The sequence below is a fragment of the Pongo abelii genome, chromosome 19 (assembly GCF_028885655.2).
Source record: "Pongo abelii isolate AG06213 chromosome 19, NHGRI_mPonAbe1-v2.0_pri, whole genome shotgun sequence".
In the NCBI taxonomy this organism is placed as follows: domain Eukaryota; kingdom Metazoa; phylum Chordata; class Mammalia; order Primates; family Hominidae; genus Pongo; species Pongo abelii.
In genome coordinates, this window is record NC_072004.2 from 95,025,251 (window position 1) to 95,051,391 (window position 26,141).

At 53.5% G+C, this 26,141-nt stretch overlaps 1 long non-coding RNA gene and 1 pseudogene across 1 annotated transcript in view; both read right to left on the bottom strand.

The window, feature by feature from the left end:
• LOC134760504 (uncharacterized) overlaps positions 1-26,141 on the bottom strand; it is a 381,036-nt gene that overhangs the window by 350,136 nt on the left and 4,759 nt on the right. The window lies entirely within an intron of this gene.
• Positions 17,858-19,695, bottom strand: LOC129051131 (uncharacterized; annotated as a pseudogene).

Below are 26,141 nucleotides of genomic sequence, written 5' to 3' on the forward strand. Positions count from 1 at the left end.
TTTGCTTAAGGGTTTGTCTTACCTGCAGTCCACCCAGTCCCTGCCCCAGTCCCACCATCATTATCATCTCCGTCTCCTCCTCCTCCTCTTCCCCCTCCTCCTCCTCCTCCCTCCATCCTCCTCCTCCTGCTTCTCCTCTCCCTCCTCCTCCTTCTTCTCCTCCCCCTCCCTTCTTGGATTATCCAGACTTGATCTATCAGCCAAGAGCTCCCTCAACCCACCCCTGAGCAACAGCATGTCATATCTTTTCATAGGTTTAAAGCACAGCCCCAGCCCCCGAGCCAGACAGGCAACCCCATTAGACCAAGACAAAAACCCAATCCCATTCTTATTGCTTCCATCACTCTGGGCACAGACAACTGTTCAGTGGCGCTCACTGAATTTAAACCATTGCCAAAGGCTGAGAGACGACTTCAGTGAGGCACCTCGATCAGCCAGGAGAGAGGAGGTTCCGTTGCAGTAACAAACAGCTGCCAAGTCACAGTCACTCTTTAGAGCAAAGATTTTTTTGCTCATGCTACGTTCCTATCACGGGTCCATCTTGCTCCTCATACAAGGGGCCAGGCTGATAAAGCAACCTCTTTCTGGAACATTCCTGGCTGTCATGACAGAGAGGAAAGAGGGATGGATACACTCCATCCTAACCCGTGGCAGACACGACTTCCAGCCCCATATCAATGACTTTGGTCATTGGCCAAAGAAAGGCGCAGAGGTACATGAGAGCTCCACAGCTGGGCAGAGCAGAGACACCAAATATTTGTGACCAAAGTGAGTCTGTCTCAATGACACTAACCTAGGCCAATGCAGATCATAAAACACCAGTGTGGCCAGGCGCGGTGGCTCGCGCCTGTAATCCCAGAACTTTGGGAGGCCGAGGAGGGTGGATCATGAGGTCAGGAGATTGAGACCATCCTGACTAACATGGTAAAACCCCGTCTCTACTAAAAATACAAAAAAAAAAAAAAAAAAAAAAAAACTAGCCGGGTGTGCTGGCGTGTACCTGTAGTCCCAGCTACTCAAGAGGCTGAGGCAGGAGAATGGCGTGAACCCGGGAGATGGAGCTTGCAGTGAGCCGAGATCGTGCCACTGCACTCCAGCCTGGGCGACAGAGCGAGACTCCGTCTCAAAACAACAACAACAAAAAAAACAAACAGAAAAACAAACAAACAGAAAAAGCACCAGTGCACTTAGGTTGTCATGGAAGCCTCTGGGCTTTTGCAGAAACAAGAAGGAAGACTTCCCCTCGGGCTCAAGTGGATCTGACCACTCCTTCAGGGGTTGCCCTTAGCTGGGCCAGATTGCAATCCGGATGCTCTGGACACCAGAGCATCAGGCAGGAAAGAAGATGGAATGAAGCCAGAGGGACTGTCAGAGTCGTTACGTCACTCACCTCTTCCATTTCCATGCACACGTGAACCATAGCAAGAAAAACATCCCCACACAGAGGGCCACGGCCGTGTAGATGCTCCCTGGCCTGCCTTGCCCCGAGGCTGAGGATGCTCTGTCCATGATTTGATATGCGGGAGGTTTCCACTTGGTTTCCTGTTGCAGGAAGAGAAGAGAGCTGTACTTGTGCCCACACAGCCAGGGGCTGGAGGAGGGCAGGTGCCACCTGCTCCGGACCTGGCAGGGGAGCACCTCTTGCTGTTCCAAGGAGTTTGGAAGCTGGACCCAGAGGGATTTGGCATGGTTTTCATAGACACTGCCATGGAGCATCTGCCATGGAGCCAGAGCCACTTGGCCACCATGGGGAATCGTGTTAGCCCAGAGGCCAGGTTGCCCCTCTGCTAAAGCCCCCCTCATGCCTGTGTGTGCCTGTGTATGCATACATGTGCCTGCCAATGTATGTGCCTGTGCGTGCCTGTGTATGCATGCATGTGCCTGTGTGTGCATCTGTGTGCATGCATGTGCCTGTCCCTACATGTATGTGTGTGTGTGCAAGTGTCTGGCCCTGGAAAAGTGGGCATTCAGCCTCGCTTCCACTCTGTGTGTGCTCCTTCTCCACCTCCCCACAGCCTCTCTTTGTCCATCCCTGACGACTTGGGGAAGGGGAAGACAAGATCTTTCTCTTCTCAATAAATCTCTGTTCAAGATGCAATTCCAACCGGGTGCGGTGGCTCACACCTGTAATCCCAGCACTTTGGGAGGCGGAGGCAAGAGGATTGCTTGAGCCTACGCGTTTGAGACCATCCTGGCAACAGAGCAAGACCTCATCTCTACAAAAAATACAAAATTAGCTAGGCATAGTGGCATATGCCTGTAGTCCCAGCTATGTGGGAGGCTACTGAAGCCCGGGATGTTGAGGCTACAGTGAGCCATGATCACGCCACTGCACTCCAGCCTGGGAGAGAGAGCAAGACTGTGCCTCAAAAAAAAAAAAAAAAAAAAAAAAGGATGCAATTCCTGGAAGGACCTGAGTGGCTAACAGCCCCCTGCCCTGTGTGATTACCCATGGGATGTGTTTAGATACTCATTCCTGAGGGATGAGTTGCCCTTCAGGCCTGTCTCAGCCTCCCAGAGCCACGGACCCCTGTGACCCACAATGGGCCTCTGGTGCCCACCTCCGCCAGGGCTTCCCACAGATGTGCCACGTCATAGGCTGCTGTGGGCACTGCAGGGGACAGGCAAGCCCGTTCCTAAGGGATCTTTCATCAAGGATGAAAGATCCAAACACATGGAAAACAAGCAATGAAAGCCGTGCCAAGTCAGCACTGGGCACTGCAGGGGAGACAGTGCTGGGGACTGGGCAGTGTGGACCCTGTGGCTCTTCATCGACACATGATCCTGGCTTCCCTAAGCCTCAGCTTCCTCCTGGTAAAGCAGGGTCCTCTTTCACTGAGATGCTTTGAGGATGCAGTGAGCTGATGTGTGTGAAAGGCCCTGACACATTCATTCACTGGTATCGACCACTGTTTAGTCTTTAGAGAGTGAGCGCCATGGCAGGTCCTGGGACCCCACGGTGACTCAGGTCGAAGGGCCCCTGGCCTTAGAGAAGACAGACAGATGTCACGCAGTGCCCCACAGTGACTGCACTCAGCTGGGGTCAGAACCTCAGGGGGCATGTAGGGGTATAAGAGCAGCTAACTGGGACCCCTAATTGGGGACGGTTAAGGAAGTCTTTCCTTAAGGGAGTGACATTTGAGCTGAGCTCTGAAGACTGGGTTGGGATCAATGACAAGGTCAAAGGGAGAGGGAGAGGAGGCACTCCAAGCAGGAGCTGCCTGTGCAAAGGCCCTGAGGCCCAGAGGAGTGCAACCTCTAGAGGAATGGACCGGCCAGGAGGAACGGTGGCTCTGGTAGCATTTCATGAAGCACTATGATCATGTTTGCATTTTTAAAAGATGCCCTGCCCATGCTCCCCTCCAATCCACTTCCCACTCAGTAGCCAAAGCCTGTGAACCCAGGCAGGAGGCCGTGGCCATGGTCCAGGCCAGAGAAGGTGGTGGCCATGGGAAAGGAGAGACGTGAACAGAATGAGGGCTTTAGGAGGTGAGATGGGCAGGGTGTGGGGGTGCCTAGAAAGCGGACATGGCGGGGGATGGAGAGCACAGAGGGAGGAGCCCAGCCTCCGCCTTGTACAAAAAGTGGTGGGGCGGCAGGGGTGCTGTCCTCTAAAACGGAGAACGCTGGGAGAGGAGGAGGCAGGGGCATGAACCACAAAAGGCCTGGGGCTAAGGACATGAACAGACAATTCTCAAAAGAAGATATACAAATGGCCAACAAGCATATGGAAAAATGCTCCACATCACTAATGACCAGGGAAATGCAAATCACAACCACAATGCAATACCACCTTACGCCAGCAAGAATGGCCATACCCCACCAATCAAAAAATAATAGATGTTGGCACAGATGTGGTAGAAAAGGAACACTTTTACACTGCTGGTGGGAACGTAAACTAGTACAGCCACTATGGAAAACAGTGCGGAGATTCCTTAAAGAACCTTAAGTAGATCTACCACTTGATCCAACAATCCCACTACCGGGTATCTACCCAGAGGAAAATAAGTCATGATACAAAAAAGATATTTGCACATGCATGTTTATAGCAGCACAATCCGCAATTACAAAAATATGGAACCAGCCCAAATGCCCATCAAATCAATGAGTGAATAAAGAAAATGTTATATATACGTGTGTGTGTGTGTGTGTGTGTGTATGAATACTACTCAGCCATAAAAAGGAACAAAATAATGGCATTCACAGCAACGCGGATGGAACTGGAGACTATTATTCTAAGTGAAGTAACTCAGGAAAGGAAAACCAAATATCGTATGTTCACACCCATATGTGGGAGCTAGGCTATGAGAATGCAAAGATTAAGAATGATACACTGGATTTTTTTATTTTTATTTTTTTTATTTATTTATTTTTGTCGCCCAGGCTGGAGTGCAGTGGCACGATCTCAGCTCACTGCAAGCTCCGCCTCCCGGGTTCACACCATTCTCCTGCCTCAGCCTCCCAAGTAGCTGGGACTACAGGCACCTGCCACCACACCCGGCTACTTTTTTGTATTTTTAGTAGAGACGGGATTTCACCGTGTTAACCAGGATGCTCTCGATCTCCTGACCTCGTGATCTACCCACCTCGGCCTCCCAAAGTGCTGGGATTACAGGCGTGAGCCACGGCGCCCGGCCGATACATTAGATTTTGGGGACTCTGGGGAAAGTGTAGGGGGTGGTGAGGGATAAAAGATGACACACTGGGAACAGCATACACTGCTGGGGTGATGGGAGAACCAAAATCTGAGAAATCACCACTAAAAAGCTTGTTCATGTAACCAAACACCACCTGCTCCCCAAAAACCCATTGGAATAAAAAAATTAAACAATTAAACATTTTTAAAAGGCCAGGTGGTGGCTCATGCCTGTAATCCCAGCAATTTGGGAGGCTGAGGCAGGTGCATCACCTAAGGTCAGTAGTCCGAGACCAGCATGGCCAACATGGTGAAACCCCGTCTCTATAAAAATACGAAAAATGAGCTGGGTATGGTGGCGGGAGCCTGTAATCCCAGCTACTCGGGAGGCTGAGGCAGGAGAATTGCTTGAACCTGGGAGGCGGAGGTTGCAGTGAGCCAAGTTCGTGCCATTGCACTCCAGCCTGGGCGACAACAGCGAGACTCCATCTCAAAAATAAATAAATAAATAATAAAATAAAATAAAAATGTTTAAGACCTGGGGGAGGTCTAGGAATATTCAGGAGGAGGGGCCTGCATGAGCCAGCACTTGGGTATTGGCTGAGCCCTGGTCCAGCCCAGGGAGAGTGAAGAAAGAGGATGATGCCTTGAGGAACTCCCAGCAGCAAAGTGCCAGTAGGGAGGATGAGCCCAGGAAGCAAGAGAGTCTGAACTCAGTGTGGACAGATGAGCCTGATGGGCCGAGACACAAGAGAAAGTGAAATGTTAGGATGGGCTCGGTGGGGCCGAGCAGTGAGCTGAGACTGGACAGGAGAGGAGCTGGACACAGGCCTTCTTTGACCAAGTCTTCATTTGTCCTGGTGGCACTGACCCCCGGCTGAGCTCCCGCATCCACCAACCAGCCTTCCCATCTCCCAGGCCAGGGCCCTCAGACTGGGGTGATTCCCAGCATGGAGGCTTGCACCTGGTGTGGACTGAGTGTAGAGATGCCCCAACTGTTCACATGTCCATGGAAACATTCCCTTTGCAATGTGACCTTGTAGCTCCTTCCACCAAGAGGCAGGGTCTACTTCCTTGCCCTTTGAATCAGGGCTGGCCTCCAGACCAAAAGATGTCCTAGACACGAGGGTGCCCCTATTCCAGGTGGGGCCTCAGCAGGCCTTGCTCACTTCCGTTTCTGTCCCGGGACCCAGGCATGGATGTGTGAGCAAGCCTGAGTGAGCCTGCTGGAGAAGGAAGAGCCAGGAGAAGCAGGGACCTGTCTCAAGTCCAGCGGCCTCCAGCCCACCTGGCAGCTGACCACAGAGTTCCCAGCAAGCCCAGCTGGGACCAGCCAAGCATGGCCCAGCTCAGCAGAAGGGCCCAGATGACCCCTAGACTCATGAGCAAGAACAACAACTGCTGTTTCAAGCTACAGAGTTTTGGGGTGTGTTTGTGATGCGGCAGTCGCTGTCCGGTACGCCCTTCCCCCAGGGGCATGAGGACGCTCCTCGACTTCATTCTGCTTCCCAGGATTACCTAGAACCCAACAGAGCCATGTGGCTACATTCATTCTGGTAGGGCTTGTAATTGAGCTACTTGGTGAGACCTTCGGTTTGATTTTCTCTTTTCATATGTTTTCAATCAGAAATATCAGAAGCTGCTTCGAATGTCCCTGCAGAGTTCTCAGAAGCATCCTCTCCCGGGTTTCTCTGGAGAACCCATCTTGTTTGTTGGAGAGTGCATTCTCCCGCAGCTTTTCAAATGCTACGTTTTCCTCTGACGGCAGCCAGGGCACTTGATTACATGAGAGATGGTGATGTGGTTGCAACTGCTGTCAATATTCCTTTATGACTCTGAATTTGCATCTGTGCAAGTCTGGTAATACTTACCTGAATTCCAGGCACAAATAAATGAAACTTATTTAAAATAACTAGGAAAAATTCCACACTGGAGGTAAAATAAAAAATAGATTTGCTGCTACAGATGCAGAAACTGGTCTAAGAAAGACCATTGGAAATTGACTCAGTAACTGGCCGGTCCCAAGAATTCTGTAGCCAGAGTAACTGGTGGGCGCAAGGCAGAAAGGTGAACCATTAAGGCCCAGACCACCCACCCTGTGGTGCCTCGACTCTCCAAGACCCCCCGCAACCCTGCGAACAGGAAGGTGGTGTGAGGAGAAGGGAGCACGGCTGGTCACGAGAGCCCCTTTCCACACTCGGTCACTGTGGTGCTGGCACCCTTCCTGTGCAATGTAAGGGGCAGCAATGGTGCCCACATTGCATGGGAGAGGCTCCATGGAGCCAAGGCGGCGTGACCTTACACAGCACATCCACGGCAGCCTGATCCCAAGACCTCTACCTTGCAGTCCAGTGTCCTTTGCAGGAGACACCAGCAAGGCTAGGGACCCCAGCCCCTGCTGTTTTCATCCTAACTTGGACTTATCTGTTGTGATGGCCAAGCCAATCCTGTTTGGGAGAAGGCGGCTGGTGAGAGTAACCAGGGAACACCGGCATTGTCTACAAACCCAGTGGAGCCACTCAGCCAGGACCCTCAGCCCCAAGCTGCCCGAGTTACTCAGCCAGGCGAGGTTCCCCCCACGGAGCAGCAGGCCGGCCAGAAAGCTTCAGACCACAAGCTTCAGCCCAGGTGGCACCTAGGAAGGGAGCGGGTATGTAACCAGGGGATCACAGGACCTTGATCCAGGTCCCACTTGGAGGCAGGGGGAAAGGCTGTGGGAGAATAGATGAAGGAGCCCACGGGGAAGCAGACGGAGCTACTTCACGTGAGGACGGAACATTTGAGTTGGGTCTTTTTTCTTTTTAGAGATGGGCTCTCACCCAGGCTGGAATGCAGTGGCACAATCATAGCTCACTGCAACCTTGAACTCCTGGGCTCAAGCAATCCTCCCACTCCAGCTTCCTGAGTAGCTGGGACACAGGGGCATGCCACCATGCCTGGCTCTTTTTAAAAAATGTTTTTGTAAAGAAGGGGTCTCACTATATTGCTGGTCTTGAACTCTTGAGCTCAATCCATCCTCCCACGTTGGCCTCCCAAAGTGCTGGGATTGCAGTCATGAGCCACCTTACTCGGCCTGAGTTGGGTCTTGAGGCATGCATAGGAGTTTCCAGGTGGGGTGCAGTTGCTGGAGCTGGACCATGCAGATCCAGCTCTGGAGCTCACAGTAATGTTCATAAACAAATGGTTTTGAGCCTTACGTGAGCCAGGCCCAAGACTGGGCATTTTCTCATGTGTTTTCTAATGCACTTGACAACTGATCTTACTCTCCCCCGGGGACTCTGGGTGCAAGGAGACATTCTGGGCTTCATCCCACCACGAAGACCAAAAAACATCCTGAGGGCAGGCTTGGCATCGAATCCTCCTCCTGTCACTCCAGGAGCCGAGCATAGACCTTGCTGCAGCCAGGAAAATAAATAATAGTTGACCAAGGTACTGACCACCCTCACCCCAGGTTAGGAAGAACCTGCAAGCCAAGTTCTCTTTGATCTGTTGAGCTATGGCCCACCCCACACCCCCTTCACTGCTCTTTGCTTCCCTAAAAATGAACAACACCCTGCAGGTGTCCCCACCCTTAAGCACGGCCCTCCCCCGAAAGACCTGTCCTGAGCTTGGACCTGGGTGATATAACGAGACCCATCCTGAGCTTGGACCTGGGCCATATAGTGAGACCCCATCCCGAGCTTGGACCTGGGCCGTATAGCGAGACCCCGTCCTGAGCTTGGACCTGGGCCATATAGTGAGACCCCATCCTGAGCTTTGACCTGGGCAATATAGCAAGATCCCGTCCTGAGCTTGGGCCTCGGCCCTATAGCGAGATCCCATCCTGAGCTTGGACCTGGGCAATATAGCAAGACCCCATCCTGAGCTTGGACCTGGGTGATATAACGAGACCCATCCTGAGCTTGGACCTGGGCCATATAGTGAGACCCCATCCTGAGCTTTGACCTGGGCAATATAGCAAGATCCCGTCCTGAGCTTGGGCCTCGGCCCTATAGCGAGACCCCATCCTGAGCTTGGACCTGGGCAATATAGCAAGACCCCATCCTGAGCTTGGCCCTGGGCCATACAGTGAGACCCCATCCTGAGCTTGGACCTGGGCCATATAGCGAGATCCCATCTTGAGCTTGGACCTGGGCCATATAGTGAGACCCCATCCTCAGCTTGGACCTGGGCAATATAGTGAGACCCCGTCCTGAGCTTGGACCTGGGCCATATAGCGAGACCCCGTCCTGAGCTTGGACCTGGGCAATATAGTGAGACCCCGTCCTGAGCTTGGACCTGGGCCATGTAGCGAGACCCCGTCCTGAGCTTGGACCTGGGCCATGTAGCGAGACCCCGTCCTGAGCTTGGACCTGGGCAATATAGCAAGACCCCATCCTGAGCTTGGACCTGGGCAATATAGCAAGACCCCATCCTGAGCTTGGACCTGGGCAATATAGTGAGACCCCGTCCTGAGCTTGGACCTGGGCCATATAGTGAGACCCCATCCTGAGCTTCGACCTGGGCAATATAGCAAGATCCCGTCCTGAGCTTGGACCTGGGCCATATAGCAAGATCCTGTCCTGAGCTTGGGCCTCGGCCCTATAGCGAGACCCCATCCTGAGCTTGGACCTGGGCAATATAGTGAGACCCCGTCCTGAGCTTGGACCTGGGCCATATAGCAAGACCCCGTCCTGAGCTTGGACAGGTCTTTCAGGGCATAGCAGTGCTCAAGGGTGGGGAACATAAGGAACTGCCTGGGAGGGAGCATTAGTGCTGGGGCTACCATAACACAGGACTACACACCGGCGGCCACAAACAACAGCATGGATCCTCTCGCGCTGCGGCAGGCTGCCGTCTGAGTCTGGGTGTGGACTCCAGCAGGTGGGCTCCTTTTGGGGGCTCTGAGCAAGAATCCACCCCAGGCCTCTCCTGGCTTTGGGTGCTCTCCTGAGTGTCAGCGGCCTGTGGCTGGCTCGCCCCAGCCAAGTGCTGTCTTCTCCCTGTCTCTCCACATCACCGTCCCCTGTTTGTGCCTCTGTGTCCTGATTTACCCTTCGGATAAGGACACCAGTCCTGTTAGATTAGGGCCCCCCATCCCCTCTGAGCAGACCCTGTCTCTAAGGTCACATTCTGAGGTCCTGGAGGTTAGGCGTCAACATGGCTTTTTGGGAGGACATAATCCAGCCCGAACGGGTAGCCTCTTTCCTCCCAATCCCCTCCCTGCTGCCTGCCCAGGCTCCTGGAGCTTCCCTGGGAGGCCCTGGGGGCTGTACCAGAAACGCACGGGAAGGAGCTGGGACCCCCTGGAAGGGACTCTGGAGAACGGCAGTGAAGAGGGGTCGCATGCACCCCGACACCCTCCACACACCCCAACACCCCCACGTGGGTTTGGCCTGCATCGTCCCACCACGTGGGGTCTGTCCTTCCAGGTCTCGGCAAGGCCAGGCATGCTGGGGAGGGCTGTCAGTTCAATGGTGGACACCAGCGTTTGATGTGGAGATTTGGCAGTGAGAACGGATGTGCCTCAGCGCGAGGTTTATATAAAATGACAGCTTCTGGAAAATGAAGCCCTCAGATTAAAAAAGAAGAAGAAAAGGAAAGAGGAGGAAGAGGCAGCAGGGAAGGTGCCCTCCACCCCCCATGTATTCCCTGGAGGGCACTGCAGGGGCCGTGGGGGACCGGGAGACAAATGCCCCATTTGAGGGTGCTTCCTGTGCTGCTCAGTGTGCTTTAGCTTTGCCCCAACAACGCCTCCCCACCTCCCAGGCCACACACTTCTTTACTGTCCCCATCCATCCTATACCCAGGATAAGAACCCCAGGGGACAAGGCCCTGATAGGGGACAGACATGCGCCAAGATAGCACACGGTAAAAGACAAGCAATTATTTGGAAACTTTCACATTACTGTCATTTTAAAACGGAGGGGGCTAGATGGAGGCAAAGACTCCAAGAATCCTTCCTAGGAAGCCCACAAAAGCAAAGATGGATTGCACATAATTGCCCTTTGTTTAAAAGGCACATGGATATTCCTGCAGAGCTGGAAACTCATTCTTCACACAAAAAAGCTTCCAAAAATTGCAACCTATTTGTTGCCAAGTTTGGGACTGTTATTTCCTTCCCAGCCCCCTTGGGTTGCTTTTTTATTTTTTAATGACCTGAAATGTAAATTGCCTTCCCTGTGGGTCTCCTGGGGCTGGGATGCGGTCTAGGGAAGTCCGCCATCCAGGACATCCCAGCTGGGGCTCCTCCAGGAAAGGAGGCAGAAAATCCAGGATACCAATGAAGTTCATTCTGGCCACCTGGCACCGAAAGTGGAGCAGGAGACCAGACCTCTTCCCCTGCCTTCTCCCTGGATGCTGCGTGTCCACCTCCTGGCGTTCAGATGGCCCCTTTCTCACCAGAATGAAAAGGAGAAAGCAAGGACATCAGCTCAGCCCTGGGATAAGAGTTCTCGTCGCCACAAGCCCCAGGAGGACGATGTCAAACACAGCCAGCATGGACCCCACCCCAAATCTCAAAGAAATCTTCAATGAACCCCAAGAAGGGGCCTCGAGACTGCAGCCAACTTCTCAGAATTCACCAAGCATCCAACCTCTCGGGAGCACAAAAGAAGCCTGTGAGCAGCTTCCCAGCCCTCGGAGGGACGAGAAGTTCCCGTGTCTGCTGGGGCCCCTGGGAGCAGGGAGCTGTCGCTGCCCCTTCCTCCCAAGCCTGCTCACTGTTCCAGAAACAAGGAGTCCAGGAGAAGAGCCAGGATGGAGGATAAAGGTTCTCACATGAGGAGAGATCTGAGAGAGGCCCCCTGAACCCGGCAGTCACGTGGTCCTGGGGGTCGGCACCCATTGCCATGTGTCCCCCCTGGCACAGGTGTCGCTGGGGACCAAGGCTTCAGAAGTCACTGTTGGAATGAGCCCACCTGCCTCGGGGGCTTCCTTCATCTCAAAACTCAGAGTGTTGTTACAGCCACGCTGCCACTCTAGAATTCCTGGGGACAAGAGACACACCATGGCCAGGACCAATCCTGTCACCAAAAAGGAGAACCCCCAGCCAGGCTCCGCCCATCCGATGGACACCAGACTCCCTGGTACACATTTATTGGGCACCTACTATGTTCCAGGCACAGCCTGAAGTGATAAAAGCCAGGCACAGCGGCGAAGGTCCCAGCAGAAGGTGGAGGCCACCCCCAGCCCCCAGCCCATCCCCATCTTTCCTTACTCTTGGTCCTCCTGTCCCCTCTGGAACTCAGCCCCAAACAGTATCGTGTTCTCTGTAGGGTCACCGCCTTTGCTTGGAGCCCCTGAAAACAGAGCCTGGGGCAAGGGTTGGTGCACAGATTGCTGGTTTGAGAGCAAGTCCAGGAAGCTGGTGTGAGGTTATCTGGGAGCCTGATGAGGATGGAATAAAAGCTATGTGTGCACGTATGGAGGGTGTGTGGAGGGGTGTGCATGTGTGGAGGGTATGTGGAGGGGTGTGCCTGTGTGGTGTGTGGCATGTGTAAATGTGTGCACGTATGTGGTATGTACAGTGTGTGTGTGTGGAGTGTGGAGTATTGTAGTGTGTGCACACATGCATGTATGTGTATGTGTGTGGGTGTGTGCAGAGGTAGAGTATTGTCGTGTGTGGATGCATACATGCAGGTGTATGTGTGTGGGGGGTGTGGAGTATTGTTGTGTGTGCACACATGCATGCCTGTGTAGTGTGTGGTGTGTGCACATGTGCATATGTAAATGTGTGCATGTATGTGGTGTGTGCAGTGTGTGATATGTGTGGAATGTGTAGTATGTGCACACGTGTGCATGTGTGGTGAGTGCATATGTGTGTGGACAGGTGTGCATGTGTGTAGTGTGTGCATGTGTACGCACATTTATACAGTGTTATTGAACAGGTCACCCTGTGGGCAACTGGAGCTGGATCCATGGGGACCTTCTAGGACACCCCGTGGACTGCCTGTCCCTGGGAAGGCCGGGCGGGGAGTGGTTCTCTCCCCACACTCCCACCTGCTCTGTGAACACACTCCCTCCTCTCCCACTGAGTTGAGCCCAGGACTGCGGGCTCAGGACACCAGGACTCTCCCAGGGACGGCCACTCCCAAGGTGGTCCCGGCAGGCCCAAACCAAGGCTGTTGTCTGTTTCAGACTGGGCACTGCAGCATAGGACCCTTGACAGGGAAATGTACAGCAGTCCTGGCGCATCCCAAATGTTCTCTATGACAGCAGCACCTTAGACTTCATCCCACAGCCATGTGCTCCCCTGCCCCTTCTCCCTGCCCAGAAGGAACCTGGCACACCCACTACCCCACACCCCTGCATCCACAGCCCCCTGCACTCCTGACCTGGCAGACCCCAAACCACAGTCTGCTTAGTGGCAGCAACCACCGGGTGAAAAGCATGAGTGCTCGGAGGTGGGGGTCAGGGAAGGCAGCCCACACTGGGCTCTTGCCACTCTTGGGGGACAGAGGTGGGTGGCAGCTGCTCCAGGGAGGGGTGCAGGTGCAGAAGAAACCCCTAAGAGAGGAACATGTGTGTCCACAGCCCACTCTTGGCAGACAGACACCCCCAGGAGACCCCACACCCCACGAGGACGGACACCACCTGCCCTTCCCTGGCAGCTCCCAATCCTTCCTCCTTCTCCCAGCTCTTTTTTTGTAAACTAAGTCTGTTTCTGGAGGGCGCGTCATGTGTGCACGCCTGTACATGCATGCCGAGTTTTTATTCCAATCCTTAAATGAGGTCTTTGCTGAGAATTTACAATTCCCCTGTGACCTCAATCTTGCAAAGATTGCTTTTTTAACGCTGTTAGGCCTTAATTCTAATAAGCCTCCTCCTTATTACAGAACCAGGTCACATTGCCTTGACACCGCCAGAAAATCTCTCATCGGCCACGGGAGGGTGGGTGTGGAGAAAGGGGCTGCCAGAGAATGGGGCAGAGATCTGGGAACACCGAGGGAGGAATCCTTTCTTAATTGAATGAAATTCTAAAATAATCTAATTTCTGAGAACCAGAGTGGCCTGCTCACTTTAGATAACTTTGTGATGTGGTTGTGGCTCCTACAAATGTTAGTTTTCTTTTTTGTGTCTTGATTTTGAAAACGACAAGAGGAGTCGGGGAGCGACGGAACCCAATGGGCACACTGGGCACCAGTTCAGGCCCTGGCCTCGGGCAGTTGGTCATCTGCGGCGGCCCAACGTCTGTTCTCCCTGCTCCCAAGGGCCAGGAGAGGAAATTGAGAGAGTATGGCACCAGCAGGCTCCAGGACAGAAACCAAAACCCGCTGGCACTTGCTGGGTTGGGAGGCACTTGGACCAAAGGGTTTGGGCACCTGGGGAATCCATCAGTCAAACTCTGTCTCCTCCCTCTTCCTGAGATAGCTGTTTTTAGGTTCAAGGGGATACAGAGGAAGCATGCAATTGAGGAAAATGAACCTGCCTCTGTCTGACTCATCAGGACAGCGCGACAGTCCCTCCTGCATTCTCACAACATTGATTAAGCACCTACTCTGTGCCAGGGAGGGGAGAGTGGGTCCTCCTGACCCACCTTCTCCACCGGAAGTAGAAGGATCTCAGAGCTAAGAGCTGAGACAGTGCTAGATTGTTCTTTAAAACCCTTGGAAGCTTTTGAGACTGAGGGGTGAGTCCAGAAACAAGGTCTTTCTTCTAGAAGATTCTGCATATGGAGCTGTGGAAACGGCACTCTGCGGGGCAGCAGGGGCAAACAAGAAGTGGAAGACACAGCCCTGACCCTCTGGAGGCACCCAGGCCATAGCAAGGAAAGAGATGGAAACGGCTTGCTGTCCCCAGATGCTCCTGTTCACACCACCAGCCAGCCCCCTCCAGGCTCTGCCTCCCACATGCTGACTTCAGAAGCTGTCCACTCAAGGGCCACCCGGGCCTAAATCCGGCTATGCAGCCCGGCCCCTGCGCAGGGAGGACTCGAGCCACACAAACCCAGCACCTTGAGGTTCTTGTTCCTGCCCCTGGGACTGCAGGACCCAATAGCACTCTTCCTCGAGGGAAGTGTGAGCAGAGCCAATTTTTTAAATACAAAAATGTAAATCAATCTGACGTCTAACATAAGGCACCTTATAAATCAGAGGCCATTTTTTTAAACTTGGATGTCAAAGGTTCTGGCCTCCAGGGGCCGGGGGTGTAGGCAGCTGCAAGGCCTTCCAGGGGCACCCCTGAATATACAAGGAAGCACCCACTCAGCGCTTCCCCACCCTCGGCACGCCCCGGAAGCCACCCTCAGAAGCCTCCACTGGGAATTCCTGAGTTTTCACGTGTGGTTCCTCTTATCCTCCATCCCCTGTGAGTGCCACACAGAGGGCCGGAAGGTTTGCATTTACTGGGTCCCCAAAGGGGAGACCAGACTGGACCACATTTGGCACAAGTGCTGACCAAGAACGGAGCCCTGAGGACACATCATCAGAAGACGCTGATCCCCTCCCTGGGATGACGCTCCCCATCCCACTCTTAGAGTAACAGGAGGAATGACCCCCACCCCTGCCTGGAGAGCCATTGGTATTGAGAGAAAGGAGCCACTTTCCAGGTGTGCCGAGGCTGACCATAATGGGGCCACCAAGGTGCAAGGTCAAGCTTGCCAGAAAGAAACCGGCACGCAGACATGCAGCTCCCTGGAGCAGACTTGGGTCCCCAGCCCAGGAACTCCATCCTCCCACTGAGCCCCGCAGTGCCCCAGCGAAGAACATGCTCAGTCAGCACCCGCTCGCTGGGCACCTGCTTTGTGCCAGGCACTGGGCTAAGCACTGAGAATACCAGATGAAGACGAGACAGTGCACCAGGTCCACACGCTTTAGGATTAAATCACACAGACGGTTCTGCCATCTTTCTTTTCCACAAAAATGGACTGTGGATCTCTTTCCACATCCGTGGAAAGCAGCTGCCTAAAACCCACCGTGTGTATGAATAGGCCATTCTCTCTTGAACACTTTTAACCAATCCCCTGCTGCAGGGAGTGTGTTAGCAGCGGGGAGACCTGTGGGAAGTGGCGTGCCAGCCGCGCAGAGGGGAGGACGGACCTGGCACCTCCCTCTAAGCCGGCCGCCAAGTCACGAGGGGCTCCTATGCATTCCAAAAACCCTCCTAGAGGAAGAGCAAGGTGGCAGCCCTTGGCCCATGGGCAGCAGATTCTTGGATTCTGCAAAACATAATTGTGAAGCCCAATCTGCCAGCGGAGCAATATGCAGCGCATTCACAGGCTAAATATAAATAATATTGATTCATCTGCCATCTTGAATTATCTATTCCACTTCTGTTTTCCATTAGCATCAATAATCATGAGCGTACTCCCCTGTGGATGGGGTACATTATGCTCCGAAGGATGCAGCTGGCCCCAGGGTCACACATCTGGAGGAGCCTCAGGATATCTTCCAGAATTATCTGGCATCTTCTAGAGCAATCCAGAACCTTCCTGGTACTTTTTCCTCCCTCTTATCTACTCCTCACTCCAAGCCCAGGAAAGAGGAGTGGCTCAAAGAGACATCTGAGACCCCCCTTTCAGAGGCAGTCTGCTCTATTTGGCAGCTGACTCTGGTTCTGGGAAACAATTGCACACGCTCCAAGGTTCACTTCCAGGGAAGGAGGGGAGGAAGCTCCTGGGGCTGATGCAGAGCCCAACTGAACCCTCAGGGCAGAACCACGGCCCATTTCCTCTCTGGGCCAGAAATCACAGTGGCTTTCCTGCAGATCAGCAGGGTCCTTGTTCCTCTGACAGCCCTCTGCCCCCAGGACCTGGGGCTCTCTGATCAGCAGGCAGAGAGAGTGCCCAGCACCAGCCAGGGGTGGGCCAGGGCCTCTGGCACACCCTCCTACCCCTTCTCAGTGGAGCCTCTAGAGACAGAAATAACCAAGGCACGGAAACCCACCAGGGCCACCCACCGTGGGCCCAGCCAGGCCACAGAGCTAATGAGCCACAAAGGTCCCTGGCCCCCAGCCAGCTGTCAGAATTCAACAAATGTTGATTAAGAATGGACTATGAGCAGAGAGCCATGCTGGGTGCTCTGGGAAGACATGGATCAGCTGCAGCCCCTGCCCGCGAAGCACTTACAGCCCAATACGGGAGACGGAGCTGCAGACGCCCACCAGGATCTGTGATTTTTTGCTCTTCCTTCTCAGTGCTGATTACAGCTCCCAGAAAGTGCTATGGGAAGCAGGTGCTGACTTCAGGCCCAGAGGGAGGCTTTGTGGATGCTTCTCATGTCCTCTGCGTGCCTGTCTACGTCAGTACGTCCCACTTGCTCACCGCCTTAGATACGCCCAATGATAACCTATGGCTTCGCTATGTTCCGTGTTGATAGAAGGATCCAAAACCTTCCCATTGGCCTTCACCATCTACTTAATGAGCCACGCCCCTCCTAGGACTGCAAGAGAAATGCTGGGGTCACCCCTGGCCTCGGCCTCCCTCCTGCTGGCCACACGTAAGAAAGGACTTCATGAGGGAGACCTCCGTGGCTGCCACACACATTCACCCCAAATGCTTCCTGGAGAAAGCACCTGCCCTCACACTGCGAGCTCATGAGTTTGCCAAAAAGGCGATACAGGAGCCTGAGATCACCTCCTGTCTTGCTGCTAAAATATCCCAGCCGTGGAAAAGCAAGGCTGGCCTCAAATTGGAGAATCTGGTCTTGCCAGCCCAGCTGTGCTCCAGGGACTCCGGTTTGCATTGGGAATGAGAGAGGGTTGGCCGGGTAAGATGGCAAGACAGACACAGTCCTCCTACAGACTTGTAGAAGGGCTTTCTGCCCACCCCCACCCAGGGCAGAAAGAGGAGGCACAAGGGAAAACAACAAGAGCCCTGGCCAAGAATGAGCCCTCTGCCTTCATCCTGTGTGTGGCCTTGTGGCCCAGCACCAGCGCTGGGGCGCACTTTGCCGTGCCTGACAGTAGGAGGGGATGCCCTAGTCAGGTGGGAAACAGAGGGAGAGGTTGAGACCACTTTGGACAAGAAGGGCAGGGAAGGCCCTCCTCACCTGTCACTACAGCCCGACACTTAGAAGGTACTGCCTGATTTCAGCCTCTGCATCCACGGTCACCTACTAAGTACCCCCCATAGGCAGGGGTTGGCTCCTGCCTTCCCAGGAGGGAGGACAGACTCACCCCGTGGCCAGCAGGGAGCAGACACCCCCAAAAGCCACTTGGGCTGCAGGGCCCTCAAAGTGGAAATGACCTGCCACTCTGTCCATCCCATGGGGGAGAAACAATCAGACCCCAGGCAGGGGGCATTTAGGGCAAACAGCTGGCCCACAGCACGGACTCTCCTCTTTGCAGCTAATTTTTGGACTGCGTGGGCCACATCTGGGCCCTGGGACTTCCCATGGAGCCATGGCAGGTAGAAGGATGGAACCCCACAATCTGAAGAGCAGAGAGGAGTCTGGTCAGAAGGAGTCTTGGCTTCTTTATTCGTCCTTGACCCACCCTCTTTCCACCATCCCTCACTAGCAATTCTCCCCAAAATCCTGCTGCAGAAATCTGCCTTCCAATAGCATTGCCTGGGCACAAGCCACAGGAGCAGGAAGCGCTGCCTGCTGGAGGGTGACCAACAGGTGCAGGGGCCTCAGGTGCCACTGCCTTTACACACGTGGCCAGTACAAAAGAGCACTCCAGGAGGAAGGTGGTGGCAGTGCAGAGACGACCATGCACATGCACACATGCACACGCACACACATGCACACACACGCTCATGCACATGCACACACATACATGCACATGCGCGCACACACCCTCCTCGTTGTTAAGGACCTTAACTTAGAATGATGTATTCTCTGTTCTCCTGGCTATAATTATTTTAGCGTGGGAGACAAATTCTGTCTCCAGCATCTCAGAAGTGCAATGTTGGAAAATCACATCCCGTGGTCCTGGAAGATCCCTACCTTCTCCAGCTCTTTTCCTCCACAGAGGAGCATAAACAGACCCTTCCAAGGGGTGAAGCTCGGAGGCTTTCATTCCTCCTCCAAGCAGCTGCACGTAGAGCAACAGAGACGCAGGGACCGTGCAAGTAACCATGGCAACTCCAGGAAGTTTAAAAAAATAAGTTTTTGAGTTGTTGAGTTGTTATTTGGTGCTTAGTGGGTTAGACTCTTGCCTTCCTTTTTGAGATAACAAGGCCTCTGAATGGTGCTTTTAATGAGCTTTGTGGGTAACGTATGGAAGGCAGCCCGTGTCCCCAGAATCTCCTGACCTTTGAAGGGGGAAGCAGGTGTCTCCTCTCAGTTCCACAGAGTCCCAGGCAGGTCTGTCCTCAGATCAGGTTGCTCCCTGTGGGGTGACCTTGAGCCAGTGTGGCCCCTCCCCAACCTTCCACCCACCCACAGAAGTGAGAAGTGCTCCATGCCTCCCCCTCCCCAGGAGACCCAGCATTTACAGGAACTCTTACAGTGCCCAGCTACTCTGCAATCCAGATCCCCCAGGATCCCAAATATTCATCCCAAGACACCCATGGGGGCAAGTTTCCACGCACGCATCTCCTAAGTGGGGGAAGAGGGTCTACCCCTGCGAACATACTAATATGCTGGCCAGCATGCATGTGTAGGTGCACAGGAGACCCGTGCAACTCCACCCCCGCACGACACAACCCCACTGCCCACACTCGGAAATTCTCAGGGTCCCTTGAAGGGTCCAGCTGGCCTTGGCGGAGGCGAATGGGAGCCGCTGTCCTGGAGTCAGCCCTTCTCTATGCAGGCCACAGCAGCAGGTGTTCTGTGCCAAAGGTCATCCTCGCGTGTGCCGATGGGGTGTGCATGTGCTCACACAGGCACAAAAGCACGCATGCTGCTATTCGTGCTGTGACCATGAAGCCGCCGCAGCAGGCCATGTCCTGCGGCTCCCAAAGGCAGGCTGCCTTGACCACCCGCTGAGCACCTCCGACAGAACCATGGCGGAGCCGCAGCCCCCCAACAAGAGTTTGTTGCAGGTTGGTGCCGGGAGAGCTGAGGAGTGCTTGGGCCACAGCTGCAGAGGCAAAGGGCTGGGCTACCTGGCTGGGGAAAAAGGAATATTTTCTTAAAGGGAGAAAAATCCTAAATGGCCCTCGCAGTCTCTTGGCACACATAATTGTAGTATCCAAGTTAATGAAAGGCCTGGCACATGGGCTGAGTCACAGCAAATGCCTGGCCCTGTACCTCACATGCAGCAGCTCGTAGAAATCAGACGATGGCGGGCAGGGGGCGGGGGGGCCCACGAAATAAAGAGCGTTTCCAGGAATGGCAAGTCTCCCACGCGGGATCATATCATCAATTAGCCAGTGGGAGGGCCGAGGAGTGCTGGCATCTCATTTCCACAAAGACAAAGTTTCCTTGAGGAAATTGCCAGAGTCTTCAAGGTACTGGAATAACACACAGAACAAATGAAGAAGGACGGCCGCAGGGCTTGGCGGATGCTCAGAAGCCCAGCTCCCGGCAGCCTTGCAGAGGGGCGTGTGTGTTTAAAGACACAAGTGGGGCCTGTGATGTCCAAGAGGCAAGCACCAGTACCCATACATGACACACACATGTACGACACACATATGCTCATGCATTCACACAGGTACATGTGGGTACACATACAAATGCAGACACACACTTGTGCACGTGCACATACATGCACACACATGCACACATACAGGATGCACATGCATGCCTTGTGCACACTCTACACACAGGCACATGCATGTACAATCTACACATGTGCACATGTGTGCACTAATATGCACATACCTGTGCACACATACATGTGCACAAGCATACATAAGCACATGCGTGCACACGCTCTACTTGCGGGGGGGGGGAGGTCCACTATCCTGACTTCCAAACATTCAGGTTTGAGGTTCTTGCAGATGCCGGATACCACGGAGACAAAACGCCCTCTAAACACATTATCCAGAATTTTCCCTTAATTCCCTACAGCACATGCCCCATTTGTGAGGAGACCCCCAGGGTCTTCAGGCTCTGACTCTGATGGAGCTCGAGTATGTCAAACCCTTGAACAGTCCATTCCGGAACCTTCAAATCCACACCCCAGGGGACTCCCCCCTGGAAGGCCCGGGGAAGCAGTCTAGCTCAGCCGTCTAAGTGGAGGTGACTGATTTCTTCTGACCATCCTGACTCGTCACGACACTGCTCTCCTCCAACCGTGCGCGGCTTTAATTGTCCACCAAGCAGGGCAGGGAGGAACCGTAAATCTTTCCTCCCGCTGCTCCGAGCTGAGCCTGCTTGACCTCCAATTGCCAGCCCCTTGCCTGCGTGCAGCCTGGAGAAGTCCGCTGGCTCTGAAGGTGAAGGAGGGGAGTGAGGAAGGGGAACGCAGGAGAGGCAGAGGCTCCGGGGTCAGAAGGGGAACAGAGAGAGCCAGGCGGCAGGAGAAAGCATGCGGCCGCCATGGCCACGCTCCGGCTGCTCCAGCCCTGGGGCTCCTGCGGAGGAATGAATGCCTCAGCCCGACTGCAGCCTCCAGAGGCCCCGGCTGGGGCGTCTACACACCTCACCTCCCAGGCTCCTGCTCTCAAGCAGCAGGACCCTGATAAAGTGAGCCAGATCCTCAGGGAGTCTTGGCATTCCCTTGCCAGGCTATAAAACATCACAGCCCCTAAAGGAGCCCGCCGCGGGGGATACTGCTTCTCCATCCCGCATTCACGGTGTCTGCAACTGGACCCCAGCTAGGGGCACAGGAGCCTCTCTTAGGGCGGGTGTCTCTGTGAGGGCAGGGACAGGCCAGGGGCCACATAGCCCCAGCTGTGGCCCGGAGAACAGAGCTGGTCCAGGAGGTTTAGCCACAAGCTCCAAAGCACGCCCCCTTCCCCTGCAGCAGACTTAATATTTTCTGTAATTTTAGTATATATTAATGCACTTCAAAGTGGTGAACATTATAGTTATGATTATTACCTAAAGACTTCCTTTATAGCCCTCATTTTCTAGTGCTCATTACTTTCTAAAAAATTATCCTTGGGGGCTGAAATTTTCCTAGTCTGGTCTTGTGAGTTTTCTTCTTAGGTTTTGAGCAAAACATATCCGGAAGAGGGAGAAATTACTTCTCCCAAAGTCATCTCCTTGGTGACTTCTGCCAAGGAAAGAACCCCACGGGAAGGGGCGGGCCGTGTCTTTAGCATGTAGATACTGATACTGTTATCAGTGATCTGGCCTTAGTTGTGCCCGTCTGTTCTGGAGAGACGGCTCTATTTTGAAAGTCCAAGAGGCGGGGAGGTACCCATGAGACACTCATCTTGCCTGCTGCGGCCTGAGCAAGTCAGGAAAGTGAATGCTGGTTATGGCAATGCTGCCGACGCACACACACAAGCAGATGTATTTTCCAACACAAAGGGCAGATCTGCAGAAAGTCTCCTGTCCGTGGCCTGGGGATGCCGATAGAGTTAAAAGCATGCAGATTCTAGGTGTATCCTTCTCAGCTGTCCTAGGACGAGATCTGCCAGTGAGAAAGAAAAATGTACCCGCTGGAAGATGGCCTTTAATTGTCCCATATAGTTGTCCCAGACAACGTCACAAGGCTTTAATAGTGAGGAAAAGGGTAATAGGCTCCCCCATCAAACACAGGCCATCGTCCACCTGCTCTCCCTCCCGCCCTTTGGCCATCAGCTGAAGGTTCCCAGCTGTCAAGATATCAAACAGACTTCTGGACGATAAAGCTCGACACAGCGTTGGCTGTCTGGGAGTGTTGATTATAATGTTACGCCACTGACAACAGTAATTCTCACCTTAAATTTCTTCTCTTTTCTGCTAAGATTCCAAAATACTTGAATAATGTACCCTTGGATAGCACCCCTGCGAGGAACACAATCAACCACTGTCGGCCTTCTCCCCAGCAGCTGGGGGCATGCAGCCAGGGAGGCCAGTGAATCACATGCCCCGTCCCAGGTCTACAAGGAGCCTGTGGAAGAAACCCCTTGGGTCTCTAGTTCCACTTCACCTGTCCCTGCCGTGGGGCCCCCAGCTGTGCCTAATGGCATCACATCAATGATAGTCAATATTCCAGAAAGAATAAAAGCACACACTGGTTTTTTTTCTAATGGGCTTTGCAAAGCTGTGCTTCGGTTTTTCATGGGTTGAGAACTGAGATCCAAAAACGTATCCACACGGAAGGCAGGGGTGGGCTGGAATCCCTCAGCCTGCGCGGTAAGCGATGTGGCAGCAAACTATAGGCTTAGAGGAGCCCGGGAAGGGCTGGGGGAGGGAGGCCATGATCCTCCTTCCTTTCCTCTCCCTCGTGGAAAATCCAGCTGGCATGGTTCTGGAGCCTCATCTCTGATGATCCAATGCCACTCCCTTTGCAAAAGCAAGAGGACCTGCTGCAGTGCCCCCCTCTCTCCTTGTGGTACTCTTTGTTTTTTGTTTTTTTTTTTTTTCCGAGACAGAGTCTTGCTCTGTTGCCCAGACTGGAGTGCAGTGGTGTGATCTTGGCTCACTGCAACCTCCACTTCCCAGATTCAAGTGATTCTCCTGCCTCAGCCTCCTGAGTAGCTGGGATTATAGGTGTGCACCATCATACCCAGCTAATTTCTTGTACTTTTAGTATAGACGGGGTTTCACCATGTTGACCAGGCTGGTCTTGAGCTCCTGACCTCAGGTGATTCCCTGCCTCAGCCTCCCAAAGTGCTGGGATTACGGGCGTGAGCCACCCTGCCCTGGCTTCCTTGTGGTACTCCTGACACCCCGCTAGCAGTGGAGGTATTGGGGAGAGCACAGTGGGCCCATTGAGGGGACACAGCACAGGCAGGAGCCCCATTATCCCCTGGATGGCCTGACCAGGGTAACAACCGAGTCCATGGCCCCACAGACAGGACCTCACTTCCTTCTGCCTGGCTTCAGGGTGTTCCTAAGGACTTGAGCTGCTGGGGGCTGCTCCAGGGAGCCCTTCCAGGCCACCCAAGGGAGTGAGGGTCCCCTCAGACCCTAACCTCTCTATAGAGACATGCTAAGGGTTGTTTCCATCCTTACATCTGCAAGTCCATCCTTGCATCTGCAAGTTTATCTTTTAAAGCAGAGCTCTCTTAAGGCAGCATCATAATTATACCCACAGGGAACAGTTCGGAATCCATTCCTTAACCCTGACCCTTCCTAACCCTAGCAACATGCTCGTTCCTCTACTAGGTGGATAGCCCCAGGGAAGGGTCCCACTCACCATGTCAGCGGCTTTACCTAGATCGCCTGATCCACGCAGCAGCCCTGCTTCTCAGCTGGGTAAACTGAGGTTCCAGAGCCTGCCCTGGGTGACAAGGCTGGGAAGGGTGCACGCCCTCCCCAGCGGTATGCTGCAGGCAACCCTGCCACCATCAGAAGTCAGCTCTGGCCTCAGGCTGTCCCGGCACAGAGCCCTCCCACCAGCCAGCAGGTGCAGGCCGAGTCCACTCACCACACCCACAGGTTGTGCGGCCGGCCCTGATGGGCTTTAAGGTCCCATGAAAGGTAACTGACATACCGCCTTGCTCAGAAGTCAATTCCATTTCAATGTGCATGTAACTGTGTGTGCCCTGGGGGCAAAGGGTGACTCTCATAAGAATCAGCTGATGGGAGTGGTGAGCTGCCAAGATGTACAACCTCAGAACCTCCCATGAATAAGGAAACTAACTGGGTGAAGACTCAGCCACACCTCCAGGTTGAAGGGCAGGTGTCAACACCAAGTCATTAGGCTTTGCAGAGCCCATCAGGAGCCTGTGCACGGAACCAGCTTAAAGCATATTCTGGGTTTCCTTTTTTTGCTCGGATCTCAAGGTGACGGGTAAAGTCGGGACATACCGGTGTGTGTGGCTCTCCCATGTGACGCATTAAAAAGTCATACTCATACCTCGCTGCTGAAAACAAAAAGCTAAAAAGCCCTTCTTACCATTGCTTTTTAAAAAGTGGGGTGGGCTGGGGTGGGGTGAGGAAGAAGAGGTCACCCGCAGGTGCTTGATTCCAAGGTGCCCAGAAGCTCTTAGGAACAGACCCTGGAGCTTCAGCCAGCCCCCAGCCCTCAAAAGTTCCAGAAAAATAGGAGTTTTTTTTGATGTAATCCAGGAGAGAAACCTCTAATTTGCATTAAGAGTTTGGAGCTATGAAAGTTTAGTGAGAAATGATTTCTAAAGGTACCAGGGTGTTTGTATTTGCTTTAAATCTTTCTCCAAATTGTGGACCTTCCTAATACAAGGAAACCCTATGTCCTTTGGCTCCAAAAGAGGTTCCCATTTTTCCATCAAAAATCTCATTGCTGAGGATAGCCTGCTCCTCCATGTTCTCATGACTGTTGCTTAAAAGCAAACGATCCGGAGACACGAGCCTGGCCCAGGAATCGGCATTTGCTTGGTGTCCAAGGATGTGAACTGCAGGATGAGAGCGAGGGCAGGAGAAGCACCTGGACTCCGGGGACCACCATTCCTGCCATCTTCGTCCCTGGGTCTCACCTGGTGTCATAGACAAGGAGACGTGGATGAGAAGGACCGCAGTCCATGGTGTTCAGGCTGCTCACGGGCAGAACTCTGAATGTGCCCTTGGTTTGCGTGGTGCACTGCCTCCACTACTGTATTGGTGGCCCTGCAGAAGAGAATCTGATCTGGAGGTCCGGGTTACCTTTGTTTGTTTGTTTTGATGGAGGGAGAAGTTTGAAGCAAGACAAGATGCCTTGGAGAAATAAAGACACACAGGATTCTCCTCTCTAGCACAAAAGATACATGTTATGATCTCAACCGGGCCCCCAAACAAGGACTTGAAACTGTTCGGGGGTTGGCTGGTGGCAGCTTTCTGTGCTCAGGCAGTTTCCTCGCCTGCAAATGGGATTATTTTCTAAAAGGGCTAAAATAGACATACCCGGCCACCTTCCTCGCCAGCTGGCTTCCACTCACAGCCCAGCACTCAAAGAAGGGTGGGCTCACCTCCCCAAATATGGAGCAGCCAGCCAAGCAGAGACCTGTGCATACGGAGCTGATGACCAGCGGTGGGTCCAGCAGGGACATGGCCAGGTACAGAGCGGTTGCTCTGCCTAGGCCTCTGTTCTTCTGGAATCTTGGGAGAAAGCTCTCAGCACAGCCGCTAACCAAAGCAATAAGCAAGTAAACTCCTGCTAAAAATATATATATTCTTCCTCTTTCTTTTTTCTGCTGGGAATATGTTCTGAGCACAAATAATTAAACCTTAAAAGAAAACTTGCAGTAGCAAGTGCTTGGCTCTTGGTCCTAAGTGGAAACCACAGAGGCTGAGGACGCCCAACTCAAGTTGACGCCAGCAAGTTACAACCCACCTCTCAGACGGAACCCGCAAGACCTGGCCCCAACCTACACAGAAGGAGTGGAGACGGATCCAAGGGAAGACTGATTTTCACTTCTAAAAAGCTTCCCCAAGCCGCAGCTTTCTCTACCCACAAGAGGAACAGAGGAGAGCGCCCCATCCCTTGTTCTTCTGCCCCCCTTTCCCCTGACTGCAGAGCCTTCGATGCCACAGTCTTGTCAATGTTTCGAGTGCAGACAGTTGGCAGGGGCAGCAGCAGTGACGAGGGAGAGGAGAGGCAAGGAGACTACCTCTAGCTGCTGGTCTGTCTAGACACCAGGAAG